The following is a 14604-nucleotide window of genomic DNA, read 5'->3' on the forward strand; positions in this document are numbered from 1 at the left end:
TACATAAACGTCTTTTTTTACAAATTGTGAGATCTGTTCATTTATAGTGGCACCTTCTGAGTCATGTTTTCGAGAGGTTTGTGTGAACCCGGTGTGTAATTCTTTCATCTGATACTATGCACTGATCTTGTGCTAGACCCTGCAGCCTTATTTCTATGATCTACTCCAAGTTATCATTGTGTACCTCTGCAGCCTCTAACACCTTTTAGCTATATAAATAAATGCCACCAGATCTTACAGACAGAAAATTCCCCAATTAATTTTTCTACCTGGAAAAACATTGAAATCACACTCATTCAAGAAGTGTCCAAATAAACCAGCATGGTGTGTTATGCAACTCCAGGATTTTAAAACTGCTTCCATATTTTTTGTTTTTTGTTTTGCTGCTTTTTACCAATTCCAGATGGATTTGTTTCAGTGCTTTTAACCTCAGCTTATTCAAATCACAGTCCTGCAAAGTGAGCCGTTCCTGCAGGACTAAAGGAAATACTTGATGCAATTCTCAATCCCCCCTGCCTGACTAACACACTCCCTTGATGTGAGTCACCCACTCCTATTAACATAATCAGCAACTCAAACAGCAAACAATAAACATCACTCTTCAATCTTGCTTTTGTTAGCATCCTCTCCTTAACAGTGTGAATAGCATCCTTCCTCCATTCTGCCTGTCTCCACTCTCATCGTTAATAACCATCTATTTTTCTCTCTCTGCTGCTCAGTGCTCTCCCTCCCTCCCTCTGTTTTCCTTCTCCCTTCTCCCCCACGCTGCTTGTTTCTATGTGCAGGAGGGAATCCCATCTCTTGCCTCACTGCAGTGGATGAGGTCAGGCCTTACGTAACTGGGAGCGAAAATGAGCCAGACAGCCAGCACTCACCTCTGTTAGCAGGCAGTCAAGCAATCATGCAGGCAGTGAGGGGCTGTGTGCAATATTTATGAAGCCTCTGCAGCATGAATTCTTCCCTTGGCTCTGCTACAGTAAAATACAGTAGACAGCACTCGGTAAACGGTTGTGCAGAAATTTTTTTTTTGCCTCCGGTCCTTGAAGCCCTCATCATCCATTATTGCATCCCTTCCCCCTTTTCTCCCCAATAAGGTCCTGGAACATACAGTACAGTATGCATACAGTGATACAAGATACAAGGGAGCCTGAGGGAACATTAATGAGAACTGAGATCATAACTGAGCCAATGGATTTGAGTTGTTTGGACTCAGAGCCTGCCAAAACATGATGAATTGTGTGTCATAATGTTTTGATACTACATTGAATATGTATCAATGGTAAACAGCACTGAAACAGAATGTGGAAAATGTGTAATCTATGATGTCTCTTCCTGTCAAAACAACCAGAGCAGCTTTAATATCCTGCTGGATTGGCTGCCACAAGCTCAAGTCCAAGTACAAATCGATATTTCCTCCATCATTGTTTTGGTAAGATGGTGTGATTTACTGATCGGATAAAAGGGAAGACAGTTGCTCTGCTGAGAAAACATTACATTTGTGAAGGCCATTTCTTTCTCCTACATATGCATATGATTAACACCCCCACAGAAATAAATGGCCTTGACATTAAACACGTAATGGAAGAAAGAATTGAGGGCATGAAAGATAAAGAAAAGGGCTTGAAACATGTGTGTGCCAGAGGAATCTAAAGAGGGTGATGGGAGAAGACACAGATTATGAACTGAAGAGAAGAGAAAAAATAGGGCAAAATATCAAGCTCCCTGCAGAGAAGCCCTCTATTTGATCGTGGCTGCTTGCAGTAATTGAACGTTTTGTGAGGGGAGCATGGATGTAGCTGTTTACTTTGTAGTCTGCCAAAGCTGAGTGATTCTACTGTAGCCGTGCCATCTTTGTCACTGTAAGGGCACTGTATGTTTCTGTCCAAATGTGGCTTCGCAAAATGTTTGCCATGAATGTCAGCAAGAGAAAATGCATACAAACATTTTGTTCCAAGAAAAGATAGTATGGGGAAGAGTGAAACAGATGTTGTTGTCTCAACTTAGGCAATCTTGGAACCCAGACATACATCCTCATCAGGGGTTGCTTTTGGTAACGATGGTCAACTACTTCATGTAGCTAGAAGTTAGCAAGTTCAGCCAAGACGTCCTTATCCATGAGCAGCACTGTTTAAAGTCCAATTAGGAACTTAAGAAAGAAATGTGTGATCAGATCACAGGGGAAAAATTCACCTTTCAAGATAAGGTTTAAAAATCAAGAGTCTTTTCTTGGCTCATTTCAACCCCCAGAGGACAGCTGGTCATCAGGAGTCCCAGTTTTGCATATTAAGTTACACAAAGGCTTCAGTGGCATGACCCCCCCCCCCCAAAAAAACATAATCTCACCATGTCAACCTGTTGCTCCACAATAATATTTCCCTACTGCTGTAATTAGAACTATTTACCCAATGTGTAACATTTGTATAAACCTTCATTTTTTACTCTTGTCTTTATGTATGTTTTTTTCCGTTGTACTTATTAAAACTTATTCCCCCTCGGGGATCGATAAAGTATTATCTTATCTTATCTTAAGTAACTTATTTTCCTTTAACTACCTTTGAAGTTTGCTGAAATATCAAAACCATGCATGATGCAGATTTGGTGAAATAAAAGTTAAGTAAAAGTACTGAATCTGACAGATCTGTTCTAAAGAGGAGAAGAAAACAACTTTTAAAATGCTTTCTTGTTGAATGGAGGTTGGATCACTAATTTCTGATGCACTCCATGAAGTCAGGAATGAAAAATGATTGGCTTTCAGAATCAACTAGATTTGAAATTAATATCTAGAACAGGTTGTTGGCTGTAATTGCATGCAGTTGTTGTTTTTTTCAGCATACAGGTGAGGCTGCTGGTATGTGATAGATCAATACTACAAATGTACCAAAATAAAAATGATTCCCATACTGAAATCCAGGCCCTCAAAGATCTATAAATAGAGATTGCAGCTAGGTAAATACTCTGAGAATACTGATATCTATGGAGCAAGCAGCATCAGCACTTGTAGATCCAGGCAGTGGCCACAGAGGCTCTTTGAATTTTATTTTATCAGTGATGGATAAAAGACCTTGATGGCTCCTATTGATACTTGACCTGAGTTTTAAACCCCATGAATTCTTGAATGAACATGAATGTATACATTTTATTTATTTATTTATTTTTCAATTTTCTTTATCTATACACTGAACAATATTTACGCTCCACCCCTTGCTCCCATGTCTTGTCCTATTGTAGGTTATCAAGTTTATTTGTTTGTATGTATATTTGTTTGTTTGTTTAGACCTTGTCCAGTCAGAGTTGTGTTGTTGTATTATAATTTTGTGTAATAAAAAAAACATAAAAAATAAAAAAATACTCTGAGAATGGTAAGAGGGACTACTTCTTACTGTTTTTAAAAAAAATGTCTGTGGCTCAGGTGAGTATTTCTGTAATTTCTAGGTATTAATTAACCCACTGTGATGTTTTAGGCTACATTTAACTGCTGGAAGTAGTGACAAGAAAAGATTAATTTGCACATTTTCAACATTTCAGACTGTTTGGGTTTGAATATTCAGATTTTATGGCCTTGAAATGTAACTGAAACTGGAGGAAATGGACTGGATCAAGGTGCAAAGAATAATACCTCAAGGAGTGCATGACTTTGTAGCTGGACTGTCAATAGCAGCAGTTTGACTAGCTCAGATCCTTTTTGATGCCTATCTATCAGTGTGCTCAGCCAGACAAATATAATTTGTGTCTGTCTTTACACAGCAAGCTGCAAGCTTCCTTTCAGATTTCTCACCCTCTCTCATCTCTCTCCCTTTCTGTTTAACAAGTCCACACTGTCTCCCTTCTTCTCCTGCACCATTACAGCTCCCTTTCTCACTTTCCCTAATGGCTCTCTGGTTCTGCTATCTTCTGGTCTTATCTCTTGTGCACAATCACAATCGCTGTCTCTTTCTTTGCCTGGAGCTTTTATGTGCTTCATGATATCAGGAGTCTTTATCTCTTAATGTTGTTGTCTCTATGCTTCACACGAGCTGCCTTCTGTTGTGGAAATCTCTCTCATCCAGTATATCTTCAACTTTTCTGATAATTTGGTGTTGATTCCACTTGTCGATACTGGGACTTGTGGTTCAGAGGAATAATGCACATGCTTGGAGATCTGTGGCTTTAGTCTCCATTAACAGCTCTGCCTCTGTGCTCAAATGAACCAGGATGTCGATATCTTGGCCGACTGTCTATCAGCTGTCTAAGTGGAGCTAGAGCCAGCAACCCGAGTAGAGCTGTAAACCTGCTGGGCAGAAGATATGCAGGATTCAACCAAACTCACGGAATCTGTAAACTCTGCTGTGCAACTATTACTAAGATGGAGACTGTTATTGTTTGTTATTACCTGGCTGTGTTAAACACTTGATCCTAATCAATTAAAATCCCATAACGGAGGTGATTAAATCTCAACAGCAAAAGCGACGCCAGGGACAACCTGATCACACACTTCACATCAAATCAATCTGTGGAGAGGAGACCTGCACATTTCACATCTGCCTGTTGACACTGTGGCAAAAACACAACTTAATGTAATGCATAAGTTCAACATGCCAACAGAACAATCTTAATGTTTACACTAGGGATGGGCAATGATTTCAAATATTCGTTCACGTTGTAAAAATCAAAGACTTACTTTGAATATTTTCTCATTTTAAAAGTACAATTTTTCATCTTTTTTACCGGTGCCTGGTTGTAATACGGTATTCCCGCCAGACAGGGGCTAAAGAGCATCTTCAAGCTGTTTGCTAACCGCATTAGCAAACAGAAGAAGAAGAATACTAACTGCATTAAATATCAAAAGAAGAAGAAAATATTAGCGACAGTTGCAGCGATTTTCTCCATTTCTGAATCTCACACTACCACACATAATTCGAATAATCATCGAATAGATGCCAATGGTTATAGAATAGTATTTTGGCTTGAAATGCCCATCCCTAGTTTACACTTTACTGTAAATGAAAATGTTCAGTTTAATGTGAGCTTTAACTTGATTGTGAACAGAACAGTTTTGTTTAAAATTAATTTGTTACACAACTGGGCCAATAATTCATAAGAATCAGTTGCAACGGAAGCACTACCAACAACAAAATCGGAGGGACTTTCTTTTCTAGCTGTAAAACAGATTATTTTGAAATCTATTAAGTCATCTTTAAATCAATATTTTGTGTCGACTTCTTTATGACTTTAGTTGCTAGCTAGGTATAGGTGTGATGTACAGGGAGCAGGTGAGCAAAACCCTAACCCAAGTATTACTTTACTCCAGTACTTCAATGTTTTCTTACAATCCTAACTACTTCAGGGGATCAGATCTCAGGTCTCTGCAGAGCAAGGGTGTCACCTGTGTATATCATCAATGTCTTTTTACCTCACCATAAAAGCTCGCTAATGCAGACACATTTATCTGAATGGTACTGATGACAGCAGGAAATGACACAGTTCAAATCACTCTTCTCTCAGTTTGTATGGAAGAACAGTATGGGGAGGGAAAATGTGTTTGCTGAATTATCTGATCTTGTATTAGCATAATGCCACTGAGTGTTTACATTGGGAAGCGGAGAGTTTAGCTCGTTTCACCAAGAGGCAGAACTGTCTGCCAGTCTCACTGTGAGCTGGCAAGCAGAAAGCATCTCTGCCGCCCACTGATAATCAGCAACACATATGTACGTTTGTGCACAAAGATTTACTAATACAGGCCCACACAGATACACAACACTGCCCGGCATGTGATAAGTCAGTTAGTGAGATATTTTTTAACAGTGTGCAGACTAAAACAGAAAGTACAAACACACACAGACACAAATGGATTTTAAATAATGCATGCTGTAAACACGTGCAGTTCCTTTTTACATATAACATCCTAGGCTGCAGCTAAGACTGCAGTGCTCGCTGTGAGTTTACATTTAAAGCAATTCTGGACACAATCCAATTAGTGAAGAAACAGCATGATTTGCCGTTGGCAGCTGGAAACAACTACTGAGACATCACTGACCTAAGCTGACCCCTAATCTGAGGGCGATTTACCACATTTTTTATCAAATCACACACTGTAGCTGCTCTGCTACTGTTTACAGCTACGCAATACTTAAAATGCACTTATGACACCTTTTTTCAGAGGAAGATCTCTAAAGGAATGAAACATGCTAATGTTTTGATCAGTGGCCAGTAGGTAAAGGGTGCTTACATTCAGTAACGGCAAACTGTTGGAAGTGTGTCTGAGGAGAATGTGTATGCATGTTGGTGCTTTTACACACTTGTAGTTCAAAATATTCCAACTAATTGCACACCTTTTATCAAACCAGAACATTTGGTTATCCACTGTCCTGGTCTGTGCTGGTGTTCTGAAATGTAATCTCAGGCATGAAATAATGCCAAGTAGGTCTTGTTCCCATTAATAACCACATTATAAAAATGAGCTGGTGTGTTTTGGGGGATTTTCTGTTATGACCAATTTGCTTAAATTACAACTAACCCACTCATCCAAAGTGAAGAAAAGACCGTGCTTGTTCACAACCAAACATTAGTCAATATTTACAGGAGCTACACCTCTGGCTAGTGGGGGGTGGCTAGGCATAAGCTCAGACTCAACATATGCCCATTTCAGGCCTACATTAATAAGATATTTATAACTTGTCTGACTTGCTGGTAATTCAAGTGTCGACTACTGAGGGCTGATATGTTTTATCTATGTGTAGTCGAATCAAGACGCACATATAGGGTTTACTAAGAAGGAAAAATCAAGAAGGGTGATGAGTCATCAGTATGTAAATCTTAAATTCTGTATTGGTGATTGCATGTGTCTGTATGTCTGTAATCATGTCACATATGTGTGTTTAACCAATCAAACTTCAGTGATGTTGATAGCTTTTCAATGTAGTGAGTCACTGGGACCCTGAGTGGGTACCTGGGATGAGTTCCAATTACATTTTTGTTGCTTGAGAAATGATTGTGTTGTTGTTAATGTTTAGGCTATCATTAACAGATACATTCAGATATGTACTAAATGTACCTGGAATCAAAATAATAATAATATATTATAATATAATAGTATAAATATGTTTGATCATATTTCTCTATTAGCATTTTAAAAACATTGCCTTAAAATGTCATAAAAAATAGAACCTGCTGGTAATGGGGTAGCATATAAGCAGATCCTTTTAAAGCCATTTTAGGTGCAAATATAGATTAAGAATCTGTACATCAAATTGAGGGAAAAAAGGATATTTGCCACCTTAAAAAGCGAAAAGCATCCTTTTGAGTCAACGCTTTTTTGTGTCTGATTGAGCTCCAACTCTGGCTCAACTCTCCAGCCAGCACCTTGCTGAACAGTACAAGCTGAAGTGCTTCAGTTGTAGTGCCCGGAGCAGCAAAACATCCACAAAACAAACACTCTGAGTGCCATGAAAAAAGGCGCTGGCTTCAGCAGTTTCTCTCAGTTTCAAAGTATAGCTAAAAAACTAAGACATCAAGGCATCGGTTTGGCCTTGTGGTTAAATTGCACCCCCAATGTAAAGAGGCTCTAGTCCTCTAAGAGGGCAGACCGGTTTTGATTCCAACCTGTGGCCCTTCGCCCTATGTCACTACCTCTCACTCTCTCCTAGTTTCTCTCAGGTGACAACAATTTGACTTAGCATTGACGAAAGCCCATGAGAGCCTTAATGTAATCAGTGCTTTGTTCTGTTTGTCAGTGCTAAGCTGTAATTAACATTCAAGCTTGATAAAAATCCCCAGTGTCCTGCTGGTGTCTCATGAAGGAACTGTGTTCATCCGTAACACACTTTTACATTTAGGACATTTAGATGTTACAATATTTACATTTTCTGAATATGAATTATTTTAAATTATATGTTGTGTATGTGCACGGCTACACTTCCTGCACGCATCCACGTGTTTCGAGTGTGCTTGTGGTGTGGCTTCCCCTCTTCATTTAAGTAGGGAATGTAACGTCTGTATAGGAGATAAGGACTGAGGTGGTGATGGTGGTGGTGATGGTGGTGGTGGTGGGGGCTGGGTTTCCCTGAAGCTCTGAGTGCTGATAATCAATCTCACCACAGGAGACGTGCAGAGGAGAGAGGCCCTTATTGAATGGAAGAAATCCTGTTTGGTTGTGTTTACTTCAGGCTGAGAGAAAGAGAAAGAGAGAGAGAGTGAGAGGGAGAGGATGACAGTTTGGGTCAAAGTTAACATGTCTGTGTAAGCATTGCTGGAATGTGTGTGTCTGAAAATGAGTGAGCCTCTGAGCAAGCAGGGCACAGTGATGTGTGGGTGTGCTTGTTTAGTGCCATACTGTATAAACACAGGGCACACGCTCCATGTGACTACAGTACGCTGAATACTACAGCACTGGATGACATTTGTCTTTAAAACATCTGATAAGATCGTACACACAGGAGAAAACGGATTTCACGATTCATCCAAGAAATAAAAGACCCTTGACACTATTTGGAAAATGAAGAAGAAACCAAGGGAAGGAGAGCGAGAAGGTGGGAGGGGTCGTTCATTCTTGGCACCCTGCAGATTGGAGCTGGTTGCCATGGTTTCAGATTAGTTGTGGCTGGTGTTGCTGGGCCGATGGGGAGGCAGGCAGCTGGTTGCCTAACAGCAGCAGATGGAGCAACGCAGGTTTCCAAGAACACACACGCACTGTCCCTCGCCTACATGTGTCATACCATCCCAGTCATCATTTTCCTATCCACAAACACAAACACAGACACAGACACAAACACACACACATTTACACACACACACACACACACACACACACACACACACACACACACACACACACACACACACACACACACACACACACACACACACACACACACACACACACACACACACACACACACACACACACACACACCAGATTTCTCTGCTGGAGTCTCATGACTGGGCTCCAGCAGTCTTCAAGTCTTTTGTGTGGTTGCGTCTTTACCTCAGAATGCATTCAACAAAAGACTTTCCTGGGGGATCAATAAAGTATATCTTATCTTATCATGTTGACGAAGTGTATAATCAGCGCAGCCTTAACTGAAAGTATGAGAAACAACTAGACAGGCTTAAGATAGATTTCAAAGAGGGAACTTTTCAAACCCAGTGAGTGTGAAGTCAAAATAATCTTGACTAATTTGTTCCTTGATCCTGCCTCTATTTGCTCACTTTACAGGACCAGCAGATTTATTATTCAGCTCCTTAAGATCTCACGAAAAGCATGTGAACTTAATCCTCAATATATTCTAAAACTATATTTAACAGCTGTTTTTTAAAAAGAAAGGAAAAGCACGAACACACCCACACAACACCAAGACATGCTTCTGCTGCACTCAAACTCAGGTGACTTGAAGGATGTTGTACCCCCCAAAATGTATCTGAATGTGCAAAAAAACACAACTGCATGAAAAGGTCAAGTGCATGTGTCTGTGCATGTTTCATGTGTGCCTGTGCATCTCGGTGCATGGCGTTCTTTTAAAGTTGAAATGGAGAGATAAGCAGAGGAGGCAGCTGGAAACAATAACCAGAGGATCACTGATCCCACGACTGTGAACTTTAATAACTTCACAGACCTGTGTTCTCACCCTGGGTAAGATAAGCCTAATAATAGCTATAGGCAGCAGGAGACTTGAAATACACTTTAGAACTTCTATCTTTCTATATCTACTGGTATTCCTTACGGGGTGATCACACCATTAACTCTCACAGTTCTGCAGTTGTGAGAGAAGAAAAAACGAACAGATCAAACCATACTTTGCACGTGTTATTATTTTTTGTTTTTATCATCTATCACGACTCTATGGGGGAAAAAACTGCTTTTTTTGTGCTGTTGCTATGGAGACCATAATTAAAGTCCAGCATTGTGGCACTGCCTTTAATTAGAGCATGGCTCTGGACCAAGTTGAGCAATGCCAACTGGTTGCTGGATTTTAATATACGATGACAGCACATTTGTCAAAGCTGGGGTGTAGAATAGCAGAGCTGTCTAAGACCATGAACCATGGCCAAAAAAATTGCAGAGACAGAGAGAGAGAGAGAGAGAGAGAGAGAGAGAGAGAGAGAGAGAGAGAGAGAGAGAGAGAGAGAGAGAGAGAGAGAGATACCTCAAGCAAGCACAATATAGATAAAGGATACTTGGAGGAAGAATGGGACCAAACATTTCAAATTAAATAAATAAATCATGACAAAACATAAAGACTTATTTTTATGTCCAAATCTTTCTTTCTTTACTCCATCAATTTACTGCTGACAATACAATAGTATGCTTGACTGCTGATTCAGAGTGGAGGTTTTCCAAGCAAAATAAGTCACCTGTTGGACAAAACGGATTTGTTTTCATGGTCAAATGTGAAAGAACACACTGACAGTGTGGGAGTATTACACGGTCCCTGAGAAAGGTTAGCCACATACAGTTTGAAAGACTAGCAGGGACTCAGGGGGAACCACTGGCAACAATCACAATATATCAAATATCACGGCCTGTTAAAACAAACACAGAGAATTACAAAGAAGTGATGCAAAACAACAAGGTCTGATATCAGTCAAATGTGTAAGTTATTTGTTGTAACTATTTTAAGCATCAGTATCACCAACAACCATGATTTCCATGATTGGTGCATCTTCATATTATTACTGTATTCTGATCAAGAGTCCAGGAACCCAAAGATTCTTCATTCGTAATCAAGAAAAAGCAGCAAGTTTTAAAATGGAGAAGCATGAACCAGCATATGTTTGGCATTTTGTTTAAGAAATGACAAAAATGGTTAATAATTCAGATACTTGGCGAATAACTGCAGCCTGAGCTCTGGCACACTTCAACAGCCCCACTTGAATCACTCATGATGATTATTGTTATTATGATAATTGTTCTTTTTTAGCGGCTTGGCAAAGTTGATGTTTCACCATAAAACAGAAGTTTGCTGTAACTCAAATCTACTGAATCCAAGCTTTACATGTTTGATGAGAGCTCCCCCCTCTCAACAAAAAATGCCCAATTAGGAAGCTGCACATTTTCCCTCATAGCACCGAAATTACTAGTCAGTGAAAGAATTATTGATATCTTTATTATCCTAAGCCTGAATTGCTGGAAACAGTAAATTAGGAAATCTGTCATGCACCCACTAGTCAGGGCTATAGCTCGCTTATGGCTACTGCCGTAATGCTACAATGCTCTACAACCCCTATGTAAACAAGCACAGATGACAGATAGCATCTTTCTACGTGGCTCCGTTTAGCCGTATTTTAAAAAAATTCAGATACAGTTATAATATGTAGGCTGTGTCTGGTTAAACTGGCATATTACCAATCGACCAGAGCAATGTGTAATCAGCATCATGTGAATGTTAACCTGCAAAGAGGACCAAAGGCAGGGGGTGCTAGCTCTGCTTAAATTAGCCACACTTGGCAAATCAGTTTGACATCATTCACCTGCAGACTCTGTGATCCTGTGTTTACAGCAAGCAGAAACCTCCGGTCTAAAAGTATAAGTCCAATGCGGAAGTGCTAAAAACTGCAGTTAGTTGAGGATCCGCTTGAGGCTGGCTCCGGAAGTACCGGAAACCACATACACAACAATTCAAAAAAGCTGATCTAAACATGTTTACAGCCTGGTACAAAAAACGAGTGTAGTCTGGATAGCTCATTTCTTGATCGGCACACACTGTACGGGGGGTGAATTTTATTCTAACGTGGCAATTTCAAAGATATTTAGATTATGAGTCTTCCAATGAGAGGCACAGCTGACTTGATTGACAGACGGGAACACTGTAGCTGTTGACTAGGAGGCTCAAAGCCCGCCTCTTTAGGTCACAATCGCTCGACAGCAGAAATATGGCTGCCGCTGACAATTGGCCTCAAAACAGCGTTCAGAAACAGATGGGTGACGTCACGGATACTATGTCCATATTTTATACAGTCTATGGTTTACAGGTGTTAATTAATTGTGCTCAATTTCGATTTTGAGAGAGTTTTCTTACTTGTAGAGTTGGTCAGAATTTATACATCCATTTAAATCACGAGGAAATTTGTCACTTCAGCACATCCCTATTGCCAGTACTGCATTTTTGTCATCATGCCACCTACGAAAAAACACTTTGCAGCTGCGTCATATCCTAACAAGCATCACACCCTGTCATGCACAAAGGTGTGAGCGCCTGTTCAACACTGCTTGCAGCTTTAATTTGCTCTTATACAAATGGACTAATCATCACAGCTCTCATCCTGAAAAACAAGCGTGGTTATTGGACAGCACTAGCTTGGCTGACCTCCCACAGCTGGGTGAATATGTGAACGATTGTTTAGCCAGAGGCAGCCATGTTAATATCAGCTGGTTGACATTCAACACATTACTCATTGAACACCTCCCTAACCCTGACACAGTCTCTCATGTTGCACTCGCTCCAATGATTCTGTGATGAAAACAATTCCGTGCTCAGCACACACAGACCCCCAGCACATGTGCACGGCTCAGCTAAAGAAGAACATTTAATCGCTGCGTTCATGTCACTGCTCTACTCAATCACACATCTCATCCATCTTTCCCTACATGCTAAGCAGGGGGACTGAGAGCGACAGTGGAATTAAGCCCATTAGAATAATTCATTTCCCCTAGCGAGTCCAAATGAGATTTATTAATAATGTGGTAGCTGGGTCCAAAAACAGCCCTGCCATGACAGAGATGGAGGAGGCCAGTCAGATTAAGCTGAAAAACTCGCCACAGGCCTCATACTACTGCTGCTGCTGCTGCTGCTGCTGCTACCAATAAGCACTCCCCTGGATATTGTAGAGCCAGTGTACGGAAAACGTATTCACTTTCACTCAATATATGTACTACACTATCACACCTATATGAACTCCATATATTGATTCACTCTCAAGGATACAGTGGGCAATTCATCAATTCTATAGGGTGCCATACATTTTGCACACAGCTATAAATCATGGTGTGTAATTGCCCACCGCAGGATTCCTTTTTTCATAAAGGTACCATATCAGCTGACAGATTACTTGTGAATCAAACTTGGGTTTTTCTGTTTGTGTGACAAAGTAGAAACTCCCATGACACTTTACCACAGGTTTGTAATTACCACTCAGCATTTCAGCTAACCTTTTGTAGTTTTTCATCTGTTGAAAATGACATGCCTGAATGGATAAGCACTTTTATGATCAAGGTTTCCGCTCTAACTTGAATGCCTGGGCAGGTGTCTCTGCAGTACGGAGGGACAGCAGATTATCTTTAACCCTCCTGTTATGTTGTGGGTCAAATTGACCCTTTTTAAAGTTCAAAAATGAAAATAAAAAATGTTAAAAGTATATTTTCGGTATGAAACGTCTGAGCTTGGCTTAATAGATGAAATCAACATATAAAATCACAGTGGTTCATTTCACATTTTGGGCAATATATGCCTTCCTACAAAAACAATTGTATTTATATTTAGGGCTTTTCAATGTAAATTTAAAAAAGTTTTAACAAGAATTTTCATTAAAAATGAGTGAGTTATCCTCATTGATGCATGATCTGTGAGGATTAAAGAACACAATTGCACCAAATATTGATTTGAATAGTTAGTAATGTAGTTAATAATGAGATTTAAAAAATGTTTATCGGAATTTTTTGGGTTTTGACACTTTTGGATAATTAAATATGCCCCATGTCAAATTGAACCAGGAACATTATTGCCGTTCCTGAGAAACGAACAGACCAGGAGAGTTAAGTAGGAAAAGACATTACGCAAGAAATGACTATGAAAGGAAAATTAGATTCCCCACACACCCTTGTCTTACTCAAATGTAAGTGCAATGAAGGTTTGAGTGTACTCTGTGAAGCTGAAAAGAACTCTATGTGACTTTCCACACCCATCACATCTCTGGACACACACACGCACACGCACACTTATTGGTCAACAGATGTTCCTGCCTGCGGTAAATACACAACAACACAACACCGGCCAACGTATGATGTCATCATTCAAGCTTGTTAGCATCTGTACAGATTTGTTACAAAACAAAACCATCTGCCATTTGAAAAAGGTCACAGCCACTCTAACTCTGCCCTCATCACACCAATTTCATAAATGGAACAAATAACAGCCGTTTCCAGTGCTGGAATTCTTCAATTATTCTGCTTTAGCTGCCATTTAAGGACATGAAAGTGGAAATGGACACTTTAATACATGTATGGCAGCATGTTTTGTGAAATTAGTTCCTGAATTTCCTGTGGGTGTAAGAGGACTGACATGGCACAGCATGATCCTTTTGCTGTTATGAAAACACAGCGCAGGCACGATAATTAAAACAAAAATGACAGAACTGTTGTGTATTTAAGAGACAGCTACGACAACAACACTATGCAAAGGCAATTACATGTCTGTGAAGGTTCTCAGTCATCCAGGTTAAGGATGCACTGACCCGAATTTTCAATCCCAAAAATGATACCAGACACTGGGCTTTGGTATTGGCCGACACCAATATTGACGATCCAATCGAATGCAATATTAGATTAACAACGTGAACTCTTAAATGTAAGGATGAGACTGAGAATCATGTTTTGGCATCAGGCACATTTTACTTTGAAAACAGAATTAAAATAAT

The sequence above is a fragment of the Notolabrus celidotus genome, chromosome 8 (assembly GCF_009762535.1).
Source record: "Notolabrus celidotus isolate fNotCel1 chromosome 8, fNotCel1.pri, whole genome shotgun sequence".
Classification (NCBI taxonomy): Eukaryota; Metazoa; Chordata; class Actinopteri; order Labriformes; family Labridae; genus Notolabrus; species Notolabrus celidotus.